Source organism: Lactuca virosa, chromosome 1, assembly GCF_052849685.1.
Source record: "Lactuca virosa cultivar CGN04683 chromosome 1, Lactuca_virosa_CGN04683_v6, whole genome shotgun sequence".
Lineage (NCBI taxonomy): Eukaryota > Viridiplantae > Streptophyta > Magnoliopsida > Asterales > Asteraceae > Lactuca > Lactuca virosa.
The window spans coordinates 123,660,961-123,685,895 of NC_136426.1; the positions used below are offsets into that span (position 1 = coordinate 123,660,961).

Sequence of the window (24,935 nt, forward strand, 5' to 3'; positions counted from 1 at the left end):
GTAGTTCAGTGCTTCAGATAGTTTTAGTGTCTCAAGCAGTAATGGTATTTTAGGATTTCATGTACAGACGGAGTAACTGATTGATTGGGAAGTGATAATTCACTCACAGCGGGATTATCTGATCCTTGGCCAAGTATAAGTGCTCTACAGTTGATATTGGACAGTGAACTTGTTTCTAATGGTAGTATCAAGATAATCAAAGCTGGAAGTGTGTAGTGGTCGGTCATTCGAGGAAGATTAAGCTTGGTAAATCTCAACATGGGTGGTCGGTCAAGGATTCAGATCACCTCGAGACTACAGATTTCAGACGGAGTAGATGTGATCATGTTGCAAGGAATTCATTCATTTTCGGGTTTTAGAACCCTGCGAGGGATGATTTAGGTTGCCTTGGGAAGGATGGGGTTATGCTCAGGGTTGTGGCCATGTCGTTCAAGTGTCGGGCGTGTAAGGGATGGTAACGAATGATTTCGCGGACGAAATCTAATTTAAGTGGGGGAGAATTGTAACATCCTATTTTGGAATCTTATATAAATAAGATTAAATAAAATAAATAAGTAAATAAACCCCATGATGAGAAGTATATTTTTATATTATTTTATTGAGGCCCTAAATCCATAATAACTTATTAGTGTCAGCCTTGGGAGTAAAATGTTATAAATTCGGAATTTATGGTTTAAATGGTATCAATTGGACTTGTGTTGATAAGATTTTTGGGAAGCAAGGGCTAAAAGGTAAAATCCGGATTCAGTTCGTAAAGATTTCTGAGGGCATGGGCTGCATGGTAATTATTGGGATTTAAGTTGAAAAGATTTAGAGAGGGAGGGACCAGAAATATCAATTTTTACACATAGTTTGGGAGCTGGATACGGGAGTTAAACCCGCTCCCCTCCACCCTCTAGACACGGGATACACTTCAACCCTAAACCTAGATGAGATTCTGCCGCCGCCACAATTCTTGGAGCCCTCAGCCGCCGCTTGCATCACAAGTCCGACCGTCGACCGCTACACTGCCGTTAAAGGTCGTCATTGCGACGTCTGCTTCCGGAAACGTCAGAGGCCGCTGGAGAACCGTCGAGGACCAGGAAAAACCTATTGTGTCATCGTTGTGCAAGTCGTGGGCCACCAGAATAACTTGGTAAGTTCAACCGCCAAACCCACCTTTCTCCTATTCCTCGTTATTTGCTGTGAATACGACGCTGGAGACGCCATGGCTGCCGCCAGTGGCCTTTTTGGCCACTGTTTCCATTTACTACGGTGACGACAGCCACCTGAGAGGTGGCTGAATGTGAGTATGTTCGATTGTTTTTGTTATTTGTGGTATTATGCGCATCATTTGGCCAGAAACCCACCGCCACCACCATTTAAGTTGAAAAGTTGGTTCCCAAGCGAAGCTAGTTCAGCGCGAACCGGACTCTCAGATGCTCTGGACATGAACACGTATAGAAACACCCCTCAATGTCGGATATCCATCTCATGACAGTGATCGGATCCTGGGTCCTATCAAACTCAGGTGGCTTCGTGTTGCTGAACTCACGGAGCAACAACGAGTCACCTCCCTGTGGCCTGGCAGCAGCTATGGCCGCAGTGGCTGCGGCAGCAGCAGCCTCCGTGACAGCAGCGTATCGCTCATCGAATGTCTCAATCAACATGGTCTTAATAGACTCGAACATCTCTGGTATGGCCTCTCTGATAGCTGTGGCCACCTCCTCATGAATGATCCTGCGGATCTCCTTGTCACTGGTACCACTGCCCCCGGGATTGTTGCGGGTAATCATCATAGTGTCTCTGAAACGCAAGCACAAATGAATCAGAGACTAGCTCAATACACACACACACACTCGGTTACCCACCCCTACACGCTCCTTAGCATCCTAAGATTCTTACTTGGGTCGCATACACATCTGGTGCTTTCAGTAGTACGGACCCAATACTACCTTCCACGCCAACCTGTAGTCGTCCTAAGTCCTCTTCCAAAGATCCTAATTCACAGTACTCTATCCCTCACGTATATCAACTACTCTCTCGGTAGATTCCTCAATGCTCATGTAGGTATCTCTCCTAGATTACTCAAAACTATCTCTAAAAGATTCCTGCTATGTTTCTCCATACTTAGTACACACAGAGCAAATAGCAGATAAGATCAAACAATAGCATACCCTAGGCTAAGGTATCATGAATCAGGCAACTCTAGCACTAATTTTTGAAGTACCTAGCCTATCCTCTAGCATGCAACTCTAATATCTCATAAGTATCTCATAATATAAACAAGTAATGGTATTTTGGGAAATCACCGTTTGGGCTCTGGCTGATTGTACACACAACTCTGTCTCGTTTTCTCTTTAAAACTCTTACTCGTTTTAGAAAAATCATTTGTTTTTAGAAACATTTTCTCATATCCTCAGTTTGAATCCAGACATACCCGAGAGTACATGCGAATCCCTCAAACCAAGGCTCTGATACCAACTTGTAACGCTGTAAATTTTCAAACAAAATTTTTATTTTTAAATCACATAAAAACTCAATATCACATTTTCTCAAAACCACAATGTATCAATTGTCAAAACACAAAGCAACAAAACAACTGATAATATCCCAGAATCCTCAAACACAATCTCGAACAGGTGTGTACAATCAAGCCGGCGCCTTCCCGCGATCCTGAGAAGTACCTGAAACACATAACACACAACACGGTAAGCACGAAGCTTAGTGAGTTCCCCAAAATACCACATACACAAATAATAAGCCTCCCATGGCTATAGCTCGGCATGGACCCTCCGGTCATGCGTCTCGGTGAGGACCCTCCGGTATCACGGCTCGGTGTGGACCCTCCGGTCATGTGTCTCAGTCAAGACCCTCCGGTCTCACAGCTCGGGTTGAACCCTCCAGTGGTGGTCTATATCGGCTGAAGGCGGAGGGTGGCGGATGAGCTAAGAGGGAAGGATAGGGTGGCGGATGAGCCACCGGGGAGAGTCCCCTTCTATGGAGGAGGCACTGTTCACTTTATAGGGGACAATTGGGTCAGACCTTGGGCTATCCCAATTTAAGCCCAACTAGGAACGAGTTGGGCTAGGCTGCCCGGAGGCGCCAGGCGAGGCTGGCGGGCACGCACTAGGAAAGGCTGGCGAGCACGTACTAGGAAATATTGGCTGGGGAGCGCCAGGCAGGGCTGGCAGGAGAGCGTCAGACAAGGCTGGCAATGAAGCGCCAGACAAGACTGGTAGGAGAGCATCAGGCGAGGCTGGCAAGGTAGTACTAGGCAAGGCTGGCAAGGAAGAGCCAGGCAGGGCTGGCAGGAGAACGACAGGCAAGGCTGGCGCGCCAGACCATTTGGACCATGCTAATAGGCCTAATATCATCAAGTCCCCCCAGTCCGATGTGATTGGTACGCGGACAATGACATTGGAATGGACTCAGTCATATAAACTGTGTCATCAAGTCTTCCTAGTCTGATGTGATTCGATTGCTGACAATCTGTTCGGACTAGACAAAGCACCAATGCATCAAAGAATAAAAAGAAACCGAACCTCGCCCACATGAACCGTGGGGTTGCGCGATGAGCCAAGCACGAGTTTATGTAGTATGAGCTGGCTTAATGATCTTTCCTTGCTAGGAGTATGATCCGGTCGGTATGATGCAACGTAGCTGTCGTTGTGATCATGCAGAGAAAGGCTGCTAATAATGTTATGCAGAGTGGGGCTGCTATATAAATATGCAACATGGATGTTGCGGTGTTTCTATCGTGTCTTGGTGGAGTGCCACCAATAATCATCTACATAGTCTGTTTTGCATGAGCATTGATAACTATCTTCAAGGTGTTTTTTGTGTGGGTTGTACCTAGATGGATTCCCCCTAGTCTAATGTGGGTAGTGTAGGTAGTCGTATCAGACTATGGTGCATATGGAAAGGTTTCTATAAGAACACATGACGAGTTGTTTTCATGATAATAGACAACAAGACTACTGCCAAGAGCCAGACAACATACATTCTGAGGGATTGCGAGTAGCAGGGTTTTTGTCGTGATACCATTCTTCTTGAAGAGTAACCTTGCTATAGTAAGATGTAATGTAGGAAGCGCCTTATTGATTGTCCGAGTATAGGAAAACCATGTTAATTATAAGAGAAGAGACACCAAATATGTGGTGCTAGGCATGAAATAAGCTTATGATGTGCGACTTATGGTGCGCGGCAATGCGCAACTTATATTGTGCGGCTTAGCAGAACGGATCAGGCTTAGCAGCCATCCATCGTAGATATGTCACACGGGAGAGCATTGCATGGAATAGATCGGGCTTAGCAGCTAGCGAGCATTAATACATCAAGTAGGAGAGAATAACGTGGGGCAGATCAGGCTTAACAACCAGCGAGCGTGAATACATCATGCGGGAGAGCATCGCGTGGAATCATATAGACAAAGGTTGCAACCCTTTGAGGCTTGTAGGCGGAGCTTGCCACTATAATGGAGTCGGGCTGAGAAGCTAAGCGACTCAAGGCAAAGGGACTAAACCTTACAAGCAAAGCTTGCCGCTATAATGGAGTCGGGATGAGAAGCCAAGCGACTCAAGGCAAGGGTACTGAACCTTGCAGGTGGAACTTTCCGCAATAATAGAGTCGGGCTGAGAAGCCAAGAGACGCAAGGCAAAGATACTGAACCTTGCAGTCGGAGCTTGCCGCTATAATGGAGTCGGGCTGAGAAGCCAAGCAACTTAAGGAAAGGGTACTGAACCTTACAGGTGGAGCTTGTCATAATATTAGAGTCGGACTGAAAAGCTAAGCGAATCAAGGCAAAGGTACTTAACTTTGTAGGTGGGGCTTGTCGCTATATTGGAGTCGGGTTGAGAAGCCAGACGATTCAAGGCAAAGGTACTGGACTTTGCAGGTGAAGCTTGCCGCTATAGCGGAGTCGGGATGAGAAGCCAGACGACTCAAGGCAAAGGTACTGAACTTTGCAGGATCAGGCGTAGCAGCCTGCAATGTATTTGTTTAGCCCTGGTGATCAGTCCGGGCAGAAATGTAATGGCACTAGGCGCTCTGCAACATCATTAGTCGTAGTGATAATTGGACCGCGATGCTGCTCTTTCAATCCGAAATACTAATGTCACCTCGGGAATGCACTATCATGTATAGTACTAGCTTTTCATGTAAATTAACTCTGCTCTTTCGAATAGAAATCAATTCTGCATATTGTTATGCCAATCCTTCTCCCCATCCCCCTCCCTTTTATTAGAGGAGGCGAAGAAATTGGAATGATGAATGCATAGTTGCTGAAAACTGAGCAACAAAACTACTGGAAAGAGCTAGGCGACACAAATGCTGACAAGAGCTGGGTCGCACGGCTGCCGAGAGCTAGGCAGAGCGACTGCTGGGAGTCAGATAACGTAACTGTTGAGGAGTGGGCTTTACGGCTACTGAGCTGGGAAGAAAGAATGACAGGGGTCGGTCAACATGGCTGTTGATAGCCGGGCAGCGTGGTTGATGTCTGGTGCTGGGCCGTGAAGCTTCTCCTTCATTCATAACACTAATCTCTTGCATCCAGAATTGACAAGTGTGTGTTTTATTTCAGGATTCAATATGATCATTTATATCAATGATCATTTCTCAGAACGCTTCGTAGAGTAGCGAAATCATACTACTCTTATCCCCCTCTTTTTTCCTTTTTTTTTTGAAAATGTTGAGCTAGTTGGACCGCATCTTCTTGAATCGGATCTAGCTTAACTGAATTGGAGTACACGAACATTGAACTGCTGATTTTTATCTTGCAAAGACTACCCATTTTTATTGTTGGAATAGCCCAAAAACGTGAGATAGCCAAACTGAGAGAAATCCAAAATGAAATTGCAGTCTATTAGGCATGTGTCCCCCTTTTATTTATTTATTTATTTAATTTTGAAGACACCGTGCATATTCTGAAACGTATTTATTGAGCGGAGCTTGAGGTAAATGGTTGACTTTTATCTTGTTAAGTTGGGGAATTTTTGTTTTGTTTGAGCAACCCAACATCATGGAGGAATAAACTTGAAGAGAGCCCAAAATAAATATATGAGCCATATTTATCATCCCATTTATTCATTAATCAGCCCCAACTGAAAAATAGAAGTCTGTGTTCGAGTTGTGACCCCACTTAGGAAATGATCAGCCGAATATGAAGTTGTCGGAGCCTACTTGCGAGATGTGGGCCAGTGCCCTAATTCCTTTTTGTCATCTACGTGAAACGAATTGGGTAAATGGAGCCCACTATGCGCTTCTTGACGAACACAGAGATGGATGATTGTATCTGGATCTTAAGAATGTGGATCGATGGATGGTCTTGGTTGTTCCTTCGTCGGCGACCATCGTTGATTGTAAGGGAAATCGGAGCAGGGCTTGCTGAAGACACCTGACAACGTTCTGTTGGGTCGAAGCTTCAAAGAGGTGGATCTACAGTGATGATGGTGAAGAAATAGGTGCAAATTAACTGTAAAGGGAAAGTGGTGCTTCACTTTGCCAGCGTCGCTGCTGTAGAGGATCGACAGTTATAGTCAGAGGTTTTTCATCGAAGTTGGAGATGAACGATGGTGGTTCGAAGGTTGATGTTGGCGACCGGTGACAGGATGTAGTGGAAGTTGCATGTGATGATGCGATGATGGCGATCGACGGTGACGTGGTAGGTAGTAGTCGACGAAAACAAGCGAAGTGGTCGACTAGCGTTTTTGGTTTCAGTTTCCGATGGCATGACATGGTCCGTCTGTGATGGTGATTTGCACCGGGGTTGCTGTGGAGCGTTGGTTGTAAGAGGGTCGTCGATGGCGGATCTTCAGTTGTCGATTGGAGGTCGTCTGGTGGGTTTGTGACCTGTTGAGCAGAAAAATCTGGTGGGGATTGACAGATGGTCCGGTGGATGTTGGTCCTGACAATGACCAACATTTTGGCTGTTGCCATTTGGACTCAACTCGCGGTTCGGCGATCGGAGAAATGAAAGAGATCAGTGGTGTTGGATCTTGAAGATGAAAGGCAACAAGGATCTGTGTTTTTTTGGTGGGCATCGCCGACCGACTATAAACGGCCGGTGGTGCCATTGGCGAACTTCATCTCTCGAAGTGAAGTAGAGTAGTGGACAAGCGACTGGTGGTTGTGCCGGCGAACTGTTGGAGACTCTTGTTTTGTCTTTTCTACCCCCTAATGCTTCCTGATGAAGGAAATGGTCCTGGTGGGACCCACATGTGGTTTTTGTTTTTTCTTCCAGCTTTCTAAGGCTGGAGGGTGTGGTGCCACCGAAACCGCACTCCCTCCCCCGCCACATCAGCGCCATGTCATTTTTTACCACACAAGTGTGGTTTCTTGCCACACCACCAGACGGCCTTTGAGCGTGATCTTGGGTGACGGTTGCTTAGTTCCGTGTTGCTTACATAATACCCCTCCGAGTGGGGGCCTTGACGGGGTGTGGGGATGCCACTCCCTCCCCCGCCACATCAGCGCCATGTCATTTTTTACCACACAAGTGTGGTTTCTTGCCACACCAAGGGAGTGGTGCCACACTTTCAAAAGGCAAAAAATAAAAAATAAATAAATAAATAAATAAATTCATTTATGCCCCCAACGGTCACACCCACCAACAACCAATCACAAATCACGGTCTTCAAGGACCGCACTGCGGTCTTGGCCGCACCTAACCGCACCCTGGGGGCGGTGTTCCCTGGCCACATGTCACCATCGCGGTTCCAAACCGCATGCCACTCCGTGAAGCCTAAAAACTCATATGACCCATACCCAGGGACGGCTCAACTAGTTTGGGGGCTCTAAGCAAACCAAAAATTTGGGGCCCGTTGGCTTTTACTCTACATAATGTTATAAACCCTCTTCTTTTATCTGCGCTTGAGACCCTTAGGCCTTTACTCTACACAATGAGTCATTGACACTTGATTTCTTGACAACTTTGAGAATATAAGATAATGGAAAACTCAAATTTGATCCAAGTTCCAACCCCGAGTCTCTGAAAATGAAAAAATTAAGTCCAATCCAACTAGAAACATTAGAATACACATGACAAGGCATGAATCAATGTAGGGAACAAAAGCATGAATCAATATAGGGATCAGAAATATAAAGAACCTGCATCATCCAAAGATAGCATAATCAGCCAGCCATACATGAATAGAAACAAGCATCCAAAACAACAGGGTAGCAATGCTCCAAATGAAGACCTACTGATAGTAATGAATGGTCTGTTGTTTTTGAATTTTTCATCTTCAACTTTGTACGGGTATCGTGTCCATGTCCAGCTTCAAAAAAATAATATGTAAAACTCCATCTGATACATAAAAAAACATGTATTCATCATTTGCTTTCAACATTATACCATAAAGCAACAACCACCTAAAGATAAAACAATACAATACTATAAACCAAAACAACATACATGTCTCATAAACTTTGAGTAGAGTCATAAATAAAAATAACAATAAACAAAAATCCACAACATCTTATATATTTGGATTATTTCATCCTTTGTAGATTCAAAAACTACAGGCTAAATATTTGAAAAGAAAAGCTCAACCTCAACTAAATCCAACAATATCATCTGAAATACAGTTTCAACCAAGTGGTTCTCCTTGTAAAACAAGGTATTGGATCCACCGTATCTTACAAATTTGGATTACTTCATCATTGGTATATTGACAATCTAAGTAATGGAAGAAAAAATCCCACGAATCTTACAAAGTTAATTTGGAAAGCGAAAATTTGGAAGTTTAATTACCAGAAGCTTAGAGTAAATTATAGCTCTATCTATCATGAATTTTCTAAAGCAGAACTGGCTTAAAGCTGTGTATTAATCATCACTGCAAAAAAATTTGAAAAGCCCTAACTTTGACCAACCAAAACAATAGAGATTGAAGGAGAAGCAGAGAAGGAAGAAGAACACTCGAACATAAGGTTACGTTTTTGTGGAAATCGAATCATTGCTCTGGAATTGTTGATTGTGTGCGTAACAATCGATTTTTAGTTCTCTGTTTATGGACTAAATAGCTTTAAAATTGGGGCCCTTGGAAATTGGGGCCCTAAGCCCTTCCTTAGTTTGGGAAAGGGTAAGGTCGGCCCTGGCCATACCCTTTTGAAATTATAACCGTATCCACATGATATTGATAATGGAGATGTACAAAGGCCATCGTTGCTAGTTTGTCTTTTACGCCAACTTTTTGAAATGTATAGGGCCACTGATTTTTAACTTTTGTTATATGTGTATACCAGATACTTTGCCCCTCTTTTTCTTTTTTCTTTCTTTTGTCGGCTAAGGAAAAACCAATTATATCCAACACCATTATTGTAATATCTTTTTATTTTGGGTAGAGAGACAAAACACACTATTTTTCTACCTCTCACTTTTTTTGAATAATTTGTTCAGAACAGTAAACAGTAAGAGTAAACTGAAGTGGTGGGGTAAAATTTTGAGGTAAGATGTCAAAAAATGATATGATAGATTTTGATAAGGGCATAAACGATTTTACTTTTGGAGGTTTTGAGAGATATACAAGCAACACATCAATGTTTACAAACAGATGTTGCAGGGGGTGAAGTTGTACACATAAAATCTTAACTAGAAAACAATTTTCTGGTAATGTGGTCTTGATAAAAGGATAAAAATTTGTAAAAATTTCTTTTCTCCTCCCTCAAGTTGCTGGAGAACATACCAAAAACTTCGAAATTTTTTGTGGAGATATACAAGCATTAAAGGAACTGATAGAAACTTATTTTCTTCACATCTTGTTGAATAAATCATCAAAATAAACTGAAGTAAGGTAAAACCCATAAAAAATTCTTTTCTTCTCCACTTTCTGAGTAAGTCATCAAAAATAATGACAGAACCAATATGCAATGTCTTTGCAAACATGCTTGAAATGAACAAATAACGCAGCATGTCTAGGGATCTGGGCGAAATATATATGGGAATACATAGATGGGCTTTCTGATGGTTTGAGAAGGTGAAAATTCGTAAAACTTATTTCTTTCTCCAAGCTTCTAAACAACTTGAGTAATATTGTACATAAAAAGTCATAAACTAAATGAGATTTTCTGAAAATATATGAACTGAAAGTGGGGTAAAAACCGATAAAAAATCTCTTTTTTTTAATATTCTCAGAGTTTCTAAAGAAAACACCAAATCAGTGTTCACAAACAACTTATATGAAGTTGTATACGAAAAGTCATCAACTAAAAACGATTTTTCTTGTGATAATGAGCTGGTAAAAGAGGTAAAAACGTGTAGAAAAATTTATTTTCTCTTCAATTTGTTGGATAAATCACCAAAATCTGAATGAAAACAAATCTAAAGAGATTTCCGTTTTCCTTCTCTAAGCTTCTAAAAGAAAACACCAAATAAATAACCTGAATGAAGTTGTACATAGAAAAATACTAACTAAGGGTGATTTCTTGATAAAAGTCGTTGGAGATAGGGTAAGTAATCACAAAAAAAATTCTTATTCTCAAGTTTCTTGATAAAACACCAAAATGTGAACAAATATGGGTTAAGAACTCATAAAAGCTTCTTTCTCCACAATTTAAAGAACGACCCGTCAAAATAAATGAAAAATAGACCTCATAAAAGCTTCTTTCTCAACCCATCAAAATATAAACGAAAAATAAATCTGATAAAGTCTTTTTAAACTTGAGAGGTGCTCAGATGAACTAAAACAAAACATATTTAGTTATCTGAGTAAAAAAAAAGCAAATCTAAAGATCTGAACGAAAAAAACTAAGAAGATCAAGAGATGTGAACAAAAAAACTAAGCAGATCAAGAGATCTGAACGATGGTGAAACAAATCTTGGCAAGTGCCAAACGGATCTGAACAAATGATGGTAGACATGAACCTATCTGAACAAAACCTGAGCTGAAATGGAACAGATCTGAACAAATCTAGGCAAGAACGAGCTTGAAACCAAGCAAGATGGTGGCTGCTCGTTCGAGTACGGGATGACGTCAAATGATACGACATCCACTGTCACACCCCCGAAACCAGACGGCGGAAACGTCCGAGGGCTCGCGTGACTTAAATTGAATATCATCACAATGAATATACATGAATCATAACATAAACATCACCATGCATCAATACATTACAACTGATATTGTTCACATCCAGTACATTGTTTTAAATATTACACATCCACAACCCTAAATTGTTTGAGAGTTTTCAAAACATAATATCCTAACATACTTGATATTACCCTTCAGCTTACCTGTTACCTGAGAATACAAGTTATTTTGAAAAACGTCAACATATGAAATGTTGGTGAGTTCATAAGCAAGGTTGTGATAAAAATGATTTGTGTAGTTTGTAAAACCCAGAAAATCTGATATTTTCTGAAAGGCAATAGTTTATCAAAGTGTGAAGATCCATAAGTTGATGCATGAATGATTTCAAAATGTGTATATAAAAGGGAGTTTTGTATTATAGTTATAGAAATTACAAGCGAGTGGTGTTGATTTCCTCGAAAAACCCGATGTTTTCCGATAACGCGAAATATACTTGTTTACGAATTGCTACACCGCCACAACAAATGATTTTTGATTACTCTTCCTTGATTACTCGGGTGGTGTCGGATATTATCAAATTTTTGTGAGTCGTTGTAACCATGCATGGTAATGACTGGTTATAACTACCAACTACGAACGACCCATAGAGGTGTCGTCCGTTATTACTCACTTAATCCAAACCACCTTGATTACTATTGATGAACGACCTGAATTTGTTTACTTTGATTACACATAAGCCTAGCAAACGAGGAGAAGAGGAATACAAAGTCCTGCTATTTCCGTGAGTTATTTTAGGCTGTTGGGTATACGAAGGACACGATGGCCCATTTCGCATTTGATTACTTGGACCTTACTAGCAATGCTAATGGGCCACTAAGGCCCAATGGCACTTAAAAGCCATTGAAGGTCCCTTTAATATGGAATTGGGTCATAGAAGGCCCAATAACATTAGTTACCATTATCCCTTGGGCCCAACGGTCATGTTAATGGATCACAAAGGTCCAACTAGCATGATTGGAACTTTCAAGCCCAAAGTTTGAATGTTTACTTGTTTTAGGTATTGCATAATTGTTAGAAGGTTTGATTGAACGATTGTTATTTTTGGATCGGCACGAGACCGTTCGGTTGTTTATAATGATGTTTTTAAAAATATAGGTATATTCTTCATTCTGTTTTCGTAAGTTGTAAATTTGTATTCTTTTGACTCAAATATCTTAAAATAAAATAATTGATTCAAAATATTGGTTTGACCTTTTCAGCCCTTCTTTAATAAAAATAACAATTTTAGTCCTTTATACAAAAGAAAAGACATTTTAAACCCTTAGACCATTTTCTTGACACTTTTGAATCATAGACTTGTTCAAATGATATTTTTAGCTCAAAACTTATTCTTTGGCAGTTTCAGACCTTCCAGCAAAGTGTTTTTCAGTTAAAGTCCAAACTTTTTGCAATTTTTACAACTTTGGCCCAAAATCCAAAAACTTTACATTTTTGATCTTTTTTGGAAAAGAAAAGCATTTTAACCCTTGAAATAGTTTTGTTTAACTTTTTATCCCCTGTTTTGAAGAATTTACCATTTCAGCCCTTTGAAAGTCATGATTTTCGCAACTTTGGGCTTAATGGGCCGAAAAGCCCAAAAATTAGCCCATTAAGCTAATATTTACATTTCAAGTCCTTTGAAGAGCATAATATTCATAAAAACATTTGTTTTAACTGATTTGACTCTTTTGACCCTTAAGAAAACCGTGAATGGCAATTTTTAACTCAACTTTTGTTTATTTGACAATTTAAGCCCAAAAATTAGTTTTATGTTACAATATGTTTATCATAATCTTGGAGGGTAATTTTCTTGACTTGTTTAGTGTAATATACCTTAGTTCTTGTTTGTTTTCTTACTAATGCCATAGATCTCGAGTTTTCTTCCCTTTTTGTTTACATATTCAACACATAAGCACATAAAATCACACATACATGCATAAAATCATACATAGCATACACATACACATAGATCTACACATTTTACTTGTATTCTCCCCCATAAAACTTATGAAAACCGAAAAGAAAGGGGTATGAACTCACCTTGAGTTTGTGGATTCGGTTTAGAAGAAAAATGGAAGAAGTTTGATGCAAATCTCGGCCTAACAATCTTCTTGGTGGATCTTTGGCTTAGATGTGTTCTAAGATGCAAGATCACGAGTTTGAATAGATTTAGAAGAGATTTTTGATGAAATGAAGTAGCTAGATCATGAATTTAAGCATCAACTTACCTTAGATGATGACTCTTAGGGAGAATCCTACTTGAAAGCTCCTAGATCTCGAAATTTTTGATGAAGAAGAAGGAAGAGTGTTCTTTGAGAGTGTTTGAGTGAATTGTGTGTGTGTGTGTCTTTCCCTTTGTGGTTCTCGGCCGAAGAAGAAAAGAGAGAGGAGAAGAGAGTGTGAAGTGATGGATGCTTGGAAATATGGGAAGGGTGCATGGATACCCCATGTACAATTGTGAGGTGGCAAGTAAAAAGTCAACTCTTCCCCCCATTTGTGTAGTTGGGCCGAGAGAAGGGGAAGGAAGAAAAGAAATTGGGCTTTTTGTGCTTAAGTCCAAGATATGGGCCCAATTTACATCAAAGTATGAGTCTTATGGCCTTTTTAAGTTAATTAGATTTGTTATGGCCCCTTTAGGGTATTTTATTTCATTATGGGCCCATTATGGCCCAAAATGTTAAAATAAATGAAAGTGGGTCCAATTAGAGTCCATATAGGAGTTCTAAGCCCAAAATAGTCAAATTGGAAGCTTATTGGTCCATTAGGCCCAAATAAGAAAATCCTAATCCAAAATGGACTTAAACCGGGGTTTCTAGGGTTTCCAATTATTTGTTGACTATTTGCAGTGCTTGTATAAAGTGTTTGATGGAAGTTTGTTGTTATTGAATAAGCATCATACATGCTTTCACATTTTTGGTTCACAAATGTTATCATTGTTGTTGTTACAAAGCATCAAAATTCCTAGTTGTGACATCCACCTCCGACATCTCTGTTGGACTTCTACTGCGGCGGAATTCTTAACATCATAGAGCAAAGTCGTTAGAACCGCCTTAGGTACTGTGCCCCGGGAGCAGGCTCCGACGATCAAGTTAGATCGGCTGGTAGTGGTGAGATGGTTCTCCTTAGCTGGAAAGAACCATCTTGGTGCTGCTGGTGGTGTATGGCGGCTGAAGGCGGAGGGTGGTGGTTGAGCCACCCAGATGGAGTCTAGTGTGGTAGTTGAACAAAGAGGGAAGGATAGGGTGGCGGCTGAGCCACCTGGGAGAGTCCCATTCTATGGATGAGGCATTGTTCACTTTATAGGGGACAATTAGGTTAGGCCTTGGGCCAACCCAATTCAAACCCAACTAGCAAGGAGCTGGGCAAGGTCACCCGGAGGCGTCGAGCAAGGCTGGCGGGCGCGCACCAGGAAAGGCTGGCAGGGAAGGGCTAGGTAGGGCTGGCAAGAGAGAGCCAAGCAAGGTTGGTAAGGAAGCACCAAGCAGGGCTGGCAAGAGAGTGACAGGCGAGGTTGGCAAGGGAGCGTCATGCAAGACTAGGAAAGAAGCGCTAGACAGGGCTGGCAGAAGAGCGCTAAGCAAGGCGCGCTAGAACTGTCTGGACTATGAAAATGGGCCTAATATCATCAATATATATATATATATATATATATATATATATATATATATATATATATATATATATATATATGGTTGAGTTGTTGTGCGAACTAAAAAAAGTGTGAGAACATGTGAACCAGTGCATCAGTAGTTGAAAACTACGTGCCAACAGTCATATGGAATGCAGACGCTTATATGCATACATGCATATATTATAAATCAGCAGTCATATGGACTGCGAACGCATATATGCATGCATTAAGTAGCAGTGCATATATATATATATATATATATATATATATATATATATATATATATATATATATATAGAGAGAGAGAGAGAGAGGTAGGTTCTGCTGAGATTCAAAATAAAATAGAGATCTTGAGATTTAATCTCAACAATATAATTAGGGGTGATCATATTAACCGAAAAACCGAACCATAACCAAATTAACCAATATAACTGAACCATTTTAACTGAACCTATACTAAAAGATGTGATGCAGTTTGTAATTTTGATTAACCGAATACATATGGTTCGGTTATGGTTTTCATCTAAAACCGAACCAAACCAATAATATTAATAAATATTTTTGATATAATATAATATTAAATATATGGTATGTAGTTATATTAAGAATTGAAAATTTAAAGGGTAATTATTTGGAATTAGATATGATAATCAATCTTCTATCAATACAATTATATATACACAGTTCTTCACTTTCTATAACAATGAGCTTTATGTTTTTCAATTTTTATAGAAAAGTATTTTTATTTTTATGTGATCTTGGATCATAATGGTTAACCGATATTAACCATTAATCTTCTAAAACATTTAACCAAAACCAATGTTAACCGCTACCCAATGGCTATTAAAATACACTAACCAATTTTAATGGTTATGGTTCGGTTTGACCAGGAAACGAAGCAAACCGTCTCATACACATCCCTACATATAATTCACATCTGTCGCTCTAACCCTCTGACATACCGGCGCAACGGGTCAATTATAATCATAAATGATTATGTAGCACCGCCTGTTCCTTTCACCTCGGCCACCTTCCCCATCATCACAACTGCCACTGCCACCACCATGACCACTATCTCTGCTACCATCCGACCCCACCACTGCCGCCTCCATCACTTATACCACCGCCAACTCTTCTGTCACCAACCGTTATAATCATATATGATTGTTTAATATGTGAATAGACATATATGTATAATCATTTATGATTAGACATATATGTACAAACATGTATGTAACGCTTGGTTTAGGTATAAGTTATTCTTTAAAAATTTGAAATTTTTGTTGGAACTCGACGAGTTGGGGAGCTCCAACTCTTCATGTTGAGAAGGATTGTGGGCGCGGGTTTTAATGACCCAACTCGACGAGTTGGCGGCTGGGATGAAACCCTAAATTTACGGTGTTGCACCCTATTTAAAGAACTTTAACCCCCGTGGATGGCCTCCTTACCAGCCACCCTTGTCCAGAAACCCTAGATTCGTGTATCTCCTTGCAAGTTAACAAAGTTATAATACTTTTTGTTTAAAAACTCTTATTAAACATAGTGTACATACCTTAAATGCATAGACAAATCCCTACAGAGTATATGTGTGTCTACTGTCGATTCTTGGCACACTTGGGTTCAAATGGTCCTCAATCTTATCAAACACAGTACACATTTGTTTGTAAGTGAAATAACATATCAATCTGCCCCATGGGTACATATGTCAAAAAATTACACTTAATAAGTATATGTATCATTTTGATATAATGTGAGTACAAAACTGTATACCTGTTAAACTCTTGTAAATTGGAGACGAGTCTCATACATTCATTAGTAACTGGCTGGTCAAGGGTATTACCCCAAAAATCTGTAATACCCATAAAATTCAGGCCAATTTAAAATTTTTTCAACCATTCAAAACCATTAAGTTATTACAAAGTGTTTTCAAAATAGTTTAGACATCAGAGTATCCCAGAAATCAAGATCATAAAAATATGAGGAGGTGCATGATCACGCCTTCGCCTTCCCGCGCTAATCTGAAGTACCTGAAACAAAATCCAAAACTGTAAGCCCGAAGCTTAGTGAGTTCTCTCAAAATACCCGCACAACAAGTAACACATATATAATAACATCATACTATGGGCCCACTCAACCATCGGGTTGGAATGCCCCATGCCCTCAACCATTGGGTTGGAATGCCAACATACTATGGGTACAATTATCCTTGGGATGGTATACCCTCGGCCCACAACCATCGGGTTGGAATGCCCACACACTATGAGTCCAATTATCCTCGAGATGGAATAATCTTGTCCCACAACCATCGGGTTGGAATGCCCTGGTTTGTTAGCTCTCGCACAAAGCAGATAAGCCTCAAACATCAATAAATCATGTGCACATATATCCGATAATCACATAACAGTCTACAGACAGACAAACCGATCTACATATCACTAAGCATAGCAACATCCTATCTACCAGGATACCGATCTAAGTGTTTATAACCACATAGAACATCCTATCTACCAGGATACCGATCTAACATATCACACCAGCAATAAAGCAGGTTAATAATCCAAAGGGTCGGCCTTGGTGCCTTCGACCCTTGAGTATAGTGAGGAAAACTCACCTCACAACGTCGATCGGAACTGAAATATCAAACTCCCGGAACACGGCTCCAAACACCAACACATATAACCACCAACGATCCAATTCCATATATTCCCAAATTACCAAAATACCCTCAAAAGTCCAATTAGTAAACCCTTAGTCAAATTCAAAGTCAGCGGTCAAGGTCAACAGTCCATGTTGAACCAACTCGTCGAGTGTAACTCACTGGCTCGTCGAGTTCCTTCAGAACTCAAGAAGTCATGAAAATCCTAGTCGACTCGCCGAGTTTCCAGAAAACTCGTCGAGTCCATGCAGTGTCCAGAATGTCGGGAAAACCCTAACCAACTCGTTGAGTCATCTCACTGACTCGCCGAGTCCATGCAGAACCAAAAACAGGCAATCATAATCCGACTCGTCGAGTTGACCATGCAACTCGTCGAGTCCCTTCAATCCTTTTCTTATTCAGACGCTCTTAAGCAAGACCAAGGCTCCAAATTGTAGATCTAGCTTCCTATGGAATGGTTACCACGTAAAGCTGCAAACTTTACGTGCATGCAAGGCCTTAAATGCCAAAACCAAGCTAAGGAAGCGGTTTAGGCTAAAGAGAAGGGCCAAAGCATGATAAATTCGATAACTTTATGACTATGAGGGCTTAGAGGAGTCCAGATCTGCAGTTACAACTTCAGATCATGCTCAATATCATAAATGACCTTCAAATGTTCTAGAAATGGATTTAAACCCTTGAGTGAGGAGATCTAACGCTAGAATGATCAGCTAAAATGGAGTAGGCACTAGCTCTACAAGCTTCTCCTTGATCCAATCTCTTGTGTCTTCAAGTTCCTTGCACTAAAAGCACCTTCCAAGCATTTACACACACAAAATGGGGAGTAATACACGATTAGGGTGTTCTGAGGTCAGGGGGCGATAAAAGAGGCAGAGGGTGGATAATGAGCCTTTAAATAGGGTGCAAAACCCTGGAAATTAGGATTTCACATTCCAACTCTAGCTCGTCGAGTTGGTTCCTCCAACTCGTCAAGCAGGTCCCTTAAGTCACTCGGCCCTATTCATTTCTACACGATGAGTTGGGGCATCCAACTCGTCGAGTAGGCCTTTAAATCTGAATATAAAGCTGTAAAATTTATACCTGAGAGTCGGGGTGTTACAATTCTCCCCCACTTGGACTAGACTTCATCCTCGAAGTCTACTGCGGTGAACAACTCCGGACAATGCTCCCGCATCTCTGCCTCCGGCTCCCAATTCCACTCGCATCCCCTCCGATTCTCCCATTGTACCTTTACCAAAGGTACTTCCTTGTTCCGTAGAACCTTCACTTTCCTTTCCAGAATGGCTAATGGCCTTTCCACATAATTCAGGAAATCGTCGACCTATATATCATTCAATGACACCGCTGCCTCCTCATCTAATATGCACTTCCGCAACTTTGAAACATGGAAAGTGTTGTGGATATGACTAAGCTCCTCCGGTAGATGCAGTCAATACGCCACTTTGCCAACCCTGGAAATGATTCTAAATGGCCCGATGTATCGGCGGACCCAACTTCCCCCTCTTCCTGAAGCGAATCACACCCTTCCAGGGTGAGACCTTCATGAGTACCATGTCACCGACCTAAAACTCCAACTCAGATCGGCGTCGGTCGGCGTAACTTTTCTGTCGAATTTGTGCGGTTTGCAACCGCTGTCTGATCTGTTGAATCATCTCGGTAGTCTACAGGACTACCTCGGTCCGACCCATCACCCTGTGACCCACCTCGCTCCAACAGACTGGGGTGCGGCATCTCCGTCGATACAACAGCTCATAAGGTGGAGAACCAATGTTGGAGTGATAGTTGTTGTTGTAGGAAAACTCTGCAAGGGGTAGGCAGGAGTCCCAACTCCCACCGAAGTCAATGACGCAAGCCCTCAACATATCCTCGAGGGTCTGAATGGTCCACTCGCTCTGCCGTCTGTCTGCGGATGGTATGCGGTACCGAAATGCAGCCGCGTGCCCAGTTCCTCGTGGAACTTTTGCCAGAAACGGGAGGTGAACCGAACATCACGGTCCGAAACAATAAAGACCAGAACCCAATGGCGAGCGAAAATCTCATGTATATACACATCGGCCAGCTTCTCGGCCGATGAGCTCTCCCGCATGGGCAGAAAATGGGCATTCTTGGTCAATCGATCCACGATGACCCATATAGCATCGAAACCCTTTGCCGTTATCGACAATTTGGTGATGAAGTCCATAGTGATCTTCTCCCATTTCCACATGGGAATCTCTAGAGGCTGCAGCTTGTTATGCGTCCTCTAGTGCTCGGCCTTGACCATCCTGCAAGTCAAGCACATCTCCACGTACCAAGCGATCTCTCGCTTCATGCACGGCCACTAGTAACTCAAGATCAGATCCCGGTACATCTTGGTGGCCCCCGGGTGAATAGAGAAGCGAGACTTATGAGCCTCCTCCAGTACAATCTGTCTGACCCCACCAGACATCAGAACCCATACCCGGCCATAACGGGTCAATAATCCCCGACTATCCTGCACATATCGAGTATTCTCGCCCCTGATCCTCTCAAGCTTCCAGTTCTCCTGTCGTATACCCTCAGTCTGAGCTTCCCTAATCAAGCTCACGAGTGGAGAATCCACTGATATCCTCATTCATGCAGCTGGAACAGAAGATCCACCTGACTTGCGGCTCTTGGCGTCTGCAACCACATTCGCTTTACTAGGATAGTAAAGGATCTCGCAGTCATAGTCCTTGACTACGTCAAGCCACCTGTGCAGTCTCATGTTCAGGTTCAGCTGATCCATGATGTGTCTCAGACTCTTGTCGTCCATGTAGATGGTACATTGGACCCCGTAGAGATAATGTCTCTAAATCTTGAGAGCGAATACCACCGCTCCCAACTCCAAATTGTGCGTGGGGTATCTCGTCTCATGCGGCTTCAACTGTCGCGATGCGTAGGCTATCACATGCCCTCTCTGCATGAGGCCCGCTCCTAGTCCCGTGATGGATACATCACAGAACACTACTAAATCCTCAACTCCTTCCATGAGAGTTAATACTAGAGCCTCGCAAAGTCACTATCTCAGTGTCTCGAATGTAGTCTGCTGCTCAGGGCCCCACCAGAAATCTACCCCCTTCCTCGTCAGGTGAGTGAGAGGTACTGCAATCTTGGAGAAATCATGTATGAATCTCTAGTAGTACCCTGCCATCCCAAGAAGTTCCTGATGTCTGAAGGAGATTTCGAAACCTCCCACTGCATAACTGCCTCGATCTGAGCCTGCTCGACCAAAATCCCCTCCTGGTTGACGAGATGTCCAAGGAACTGAACCTCTCGTAACCAAAACTCTCACTTCGAGAACTTGGCATACAACCGCTCTCGTCTCAGAACGCCCAGTAGCTCACGGATGTGCTCCTCACGCTGCTCTCTGGTCTTGGAATACACCAAGATATCATCTATGAACACGATGACCGAGCGATCGAGCATCGGTCTGTAGACCCGATTCATCAGGTCTATAAACACTGTCGGCACGTTGGTGAGCCCAAACGGCATCACCACGAACTCGCAATGTCCATAACGAGTCCGAAATGCGGTCTTCTCCACGTCCTCCTCCCTAACCCTGACCTGATCGTACATGGACCTCAGGTCTATCTTGGAGAACCAAGTTGCTTCATGCAACTGATCGTAAAGATCATCTATCCTCGGGAGTGGATAACAGTTCTTCACCGTCAACTTGTTCAACTCCCGGTAGTCAATGCACATCCGGTGTGAACCATCCTTTTTCCTGATGAAGAGAATCGGTGCTCCCCATGGAGAACTACTCGGATAAATGAACTGCTTGCCCAGCAGTTCCTGTAGTTATGATGACAGCTCATGCATCTCCGGTGGTGCCAATCGGTACGGCGCCTTAGCGATAGGGGCCGCTCCTGGCACAAGGTCGATCCTGAACTCGACCTGCCTCTCCGGAGTCACTCCGGGTAACTCCTCCGGAAATACGTCAGCGAACTCCCTAACTACTGGAATCTCTGAAACCGAGACCCGGTCCCTGACCCGCGTATCCACCACATATGCTAGATAACCCGCATACCCGTGCTGAATATACTGCCGAGCCCTGACATCTGAGCAAAACCCTGAACCCAACCTGGTGCCCTCGCCGAAGATAACCAGTTCTCCCCCACTTGGGATTCGAACTACCACCCGCTGACCCTCGCAGTCGATCATGGCACCGAAGCGACTCAACCAGTCCATGCCCACAATCACACATACATCCCCCATGGGAATCAGAATTAAGTCTATCGAGAAGGATACTCCGAAGATCTCCAGAACGCAGCCCCGATAGACTGAAGAAGTAGAAATCCCGTGTTTGTTAGAAATAGAGACTCGTAACGGACACTCTAGCTCTCCTACAGGTAAATCGAACTCCATACTAAACGATCGAGAGACAAACGGCCGCCTCGCCCCCGAGTCAAATAATACCAAAGCAGGTAAGAAGTTCACTAAGAACGTACCTAATCATAGGTATTAACACATAAGCATAAAACAAATATAATCAGTAAGATAAAGGATAGATACATACCAGCAACCACATCTGGTGTTGTCCTGGCCTCATCGGTTGTATACTCGAAGGCGTGTTCCTGAGCCTTCGAAGGCTTTGCTCTAGCCAGACTCCCGTCAATAATCCTCATTGTAGCCGGCTCTGGAGCCTGCGCCGGTCTGGCAGCTAGTACGGGACATTGGGCATTCATATGGCCCACCTGCTCACAATGGTAACAAAGTCTGGCCCCAGAGGCTGGGGTCTGCTGCCTACAATCCATAGCAATGTGACCCTGCTTGCCACACTTGTGGCACCCGCTAACCAATCGACAAACTCCCGAATGAGCCTTCCCGCACTTCCCACAAGTGCGGGTGGGCTGACCTCCAGACCTAGAATCAGCGGTCTTGGACCTCTTTGGCGTCGGCTGTGACTGCGTTGGGGCCTGCCTCTGCTCCCGTAACTGTAAATCGATCTCCGGCTCAGATAACGTGTCATCTGAGCCTGATCAGAAGCAAACTCCGGGAAAAACATCGCCCTCTTAGTGAACATGCAGGTGATCTCCGTCACCGTCTCCGTACCCTATCTCAGATCCAAAAACTCCTGTGACATCCGCTCACGCTTGACCCATGGAATGTAGCGAGCGCGAAACATCTCTCTGAAATGCTCCCAAATAACCGCAGCTCTCTGATCATCAGTATAGGATCCAGTCATCAACCTCCACCATTCCTTTGCTCCAGACGTCAACAGGTTCAGAGCACACATGACCTTCTGGTCAGCAGGACATGAGCACGTGAAGAAACTGTTAGGTTTTAGTATACTACAACATCCTATGGTGCACATACAACCCTAAATGCTTTGGATCTATGTTTTCTCTTATTATACATGCAATATTGTTTCCAAAGCATAAAGCCTACAACTAGCAAACAATTGGCATAAACAACATAAAATACTAGTTAGGAGTTTACCTCTTTATGTAGCTTGTAGAACTTGTTGTATTTGGCTTTAAGAACTTAGCACCCCAAGTGTGATGCCTCAAACGGTTCACAACACACCTAGGACAAAGGAGAACTTGAGAGAGATGTTGCTAACTCCAAAATCGGATCTAATGAACTCCAAGAACTCTAGTATCCAATGTTTGGCTAAGGGATGTCATATATATATAGTGTAGGAATCCAAACAATATATATATATATATATATATATATATATATATATATATATATATATATATATATATCATGGATTTATATAATCAGTCCCCGTTAATTTAATTAGTCTCTTTTGATCACTAAATTAATTCCAAATTAATTCTTGATCAATACTAATTAAATAATATGATTTCTTCATTAATATATTATACTTATAATATATTAGTAAATCATAAATAACCTCTTACTCAAATATCCATCCTATCAAATTGTCCTGGTGATATGCAACCCGAAATGGACCATGCTACTCTCGAGTCAAGTACATACCAATTATAGTTATGGGCTTAGACACCTAATCCAATAGACTCCCACTTGGATAAGTCTAATAACTATTATTGCAAGTACGACTTAAACACCGACTAGCAATCGTAGCTCTTAAAATTCGCTGTCAAACTCTGACCTAGTCAGTGACGCGTCCATTAGATAATTGATCATATATTCCTCCATTCTACAAGATATCATATGGACTGAGACATGGATTATAATCATTCTCTCTGTCCATCTGTTGTTTCCCGATTTCCGATTTAAGACGACCGACTAACTGTACAAATCAAATCAGTCCAGGCTTGGCCAAGCGCTTAGGGTTGTCATCACTAAATCATCGAGGGGCCCACAGATATCGCTTTTATCCCTCTTAGGGTAAAAGGAACGAATAAACTTTGACTCATATGCTTTCTCTATTTACTCATCAAATCACACACAATGTTACATTTTATAACACCAAGTTACTGGTGCGTTTACATATCATCAATGTGCAACCGACTTGTAAACTGCAACTATATGTCTCCGTTTCAAGAATATAAGATAATATCATCTCACTAATCACTCGTGATAAAATCCATAAAGTGATTCAATTGAGCGTGGGTTTAATCCAATACTCAAATCTTATTACAGGAGTACTCATGAATACTACAGCAAACTTGTGCTATGTCTAAAACACTTAGACAATCTACAGTCAGATTCATGACAGTCTTGCCTCAATACCTACTTCCAAAGTATGATCGACTGTGGATAGTTTGAATAACCTAGTTATTCGGGAAGTCAAAACATGCAAAGTGAAACACAAGAACAATCGAATCCAATATGGTCTCAGAACTTATGAATATAAATAAAACACCTTTTATTTAATCACCATATTGCTTACATATTATTCATTGTATAATGTTTCGATTAATCAACTTAATACTTGAATTAAAACAACAGCTATGCCATGCTCCAAGCATGCACGCTATGTTTTCCTATGGTCCTTTCTTTGTGAAAAATATCTATTGAAAGCATTTCAATGACACTTATTTCACAATTCCAAATCCTTATCGTAAATGTAAGAATACCAAATTCTTGCCATTTGCTATAATCTGTTAGATTTTAAACTTATATGCAATGATCCTCTTCTAATGACTATGCACAAAAGTCACATAGACTTGGGAATAGACATTATAAAGTACTCCAATGGAGAGAATTTCCATGGAAACGAAGTCTCACATTCAAAGTACATTCCTTTGAACATCCTTCTTGCATTAATTTTTTTAATCTCACACAGATTTAAGAATAACTTCCACTTATGGAAACATTTCCATATTCCCATCTTGACTATCACTTATGAACTAGAGTTACCTCTTCTCAGAGTATGTCAATATGCTCCTTCCAGAATTTACACTATACTTCCAACTGTCTATGAGAAACCAATATTTGGTAAACCTCAGATTGTCCTCGACAATTGCTTAACCATTTTAGTCATATCTCGTTCTAGTCCCTTTTCCCTCTTAATGCCCTAAGCATATGGAAAATTATAACATGAGAATATCATAGCACATGCAATCGATCCTATATCCGAAGCATATGGGACACGATTCATATTAACGACCTGATACTTTACCAGTCTCTTGCTATAACAGTTCCATATATAGAATTCCCTTATGTC

The 24,935-nt window shown here is 41.8% G+C and overlaps 2 non-coding genes across 2 annotated transcripts; both read right to left on the reverse strand.

The window, feature by feature from the left end:
* Positions 1-8,528: 8,528 nt before the first annotated feature.
* On the reverse strand, positions 8,529-8,645 carry LOC145151852 (small nucleolar RNA Z278). The gene has a single exon (XR_013732403.1). It is a non-coding gene; the product is annotated as a small nucleolar RNA Z278 (small nucleolar RNA).
* An 86-nt stretch (positions 8,646-8,731) lies between these two features.
* Positions 8,732-8,822, reverse strand: LOC145151851 (small nucleolar RNA Z223). The gene has a single exon (XR_013732402.1). It is a non-coding gene; the product is annotated as a small nucleolar RNA Z223 (small nucleolar RNA).
* Between the last annotated feature and the right edge of the window lie 16,113 nt (positions 8,823-24,935).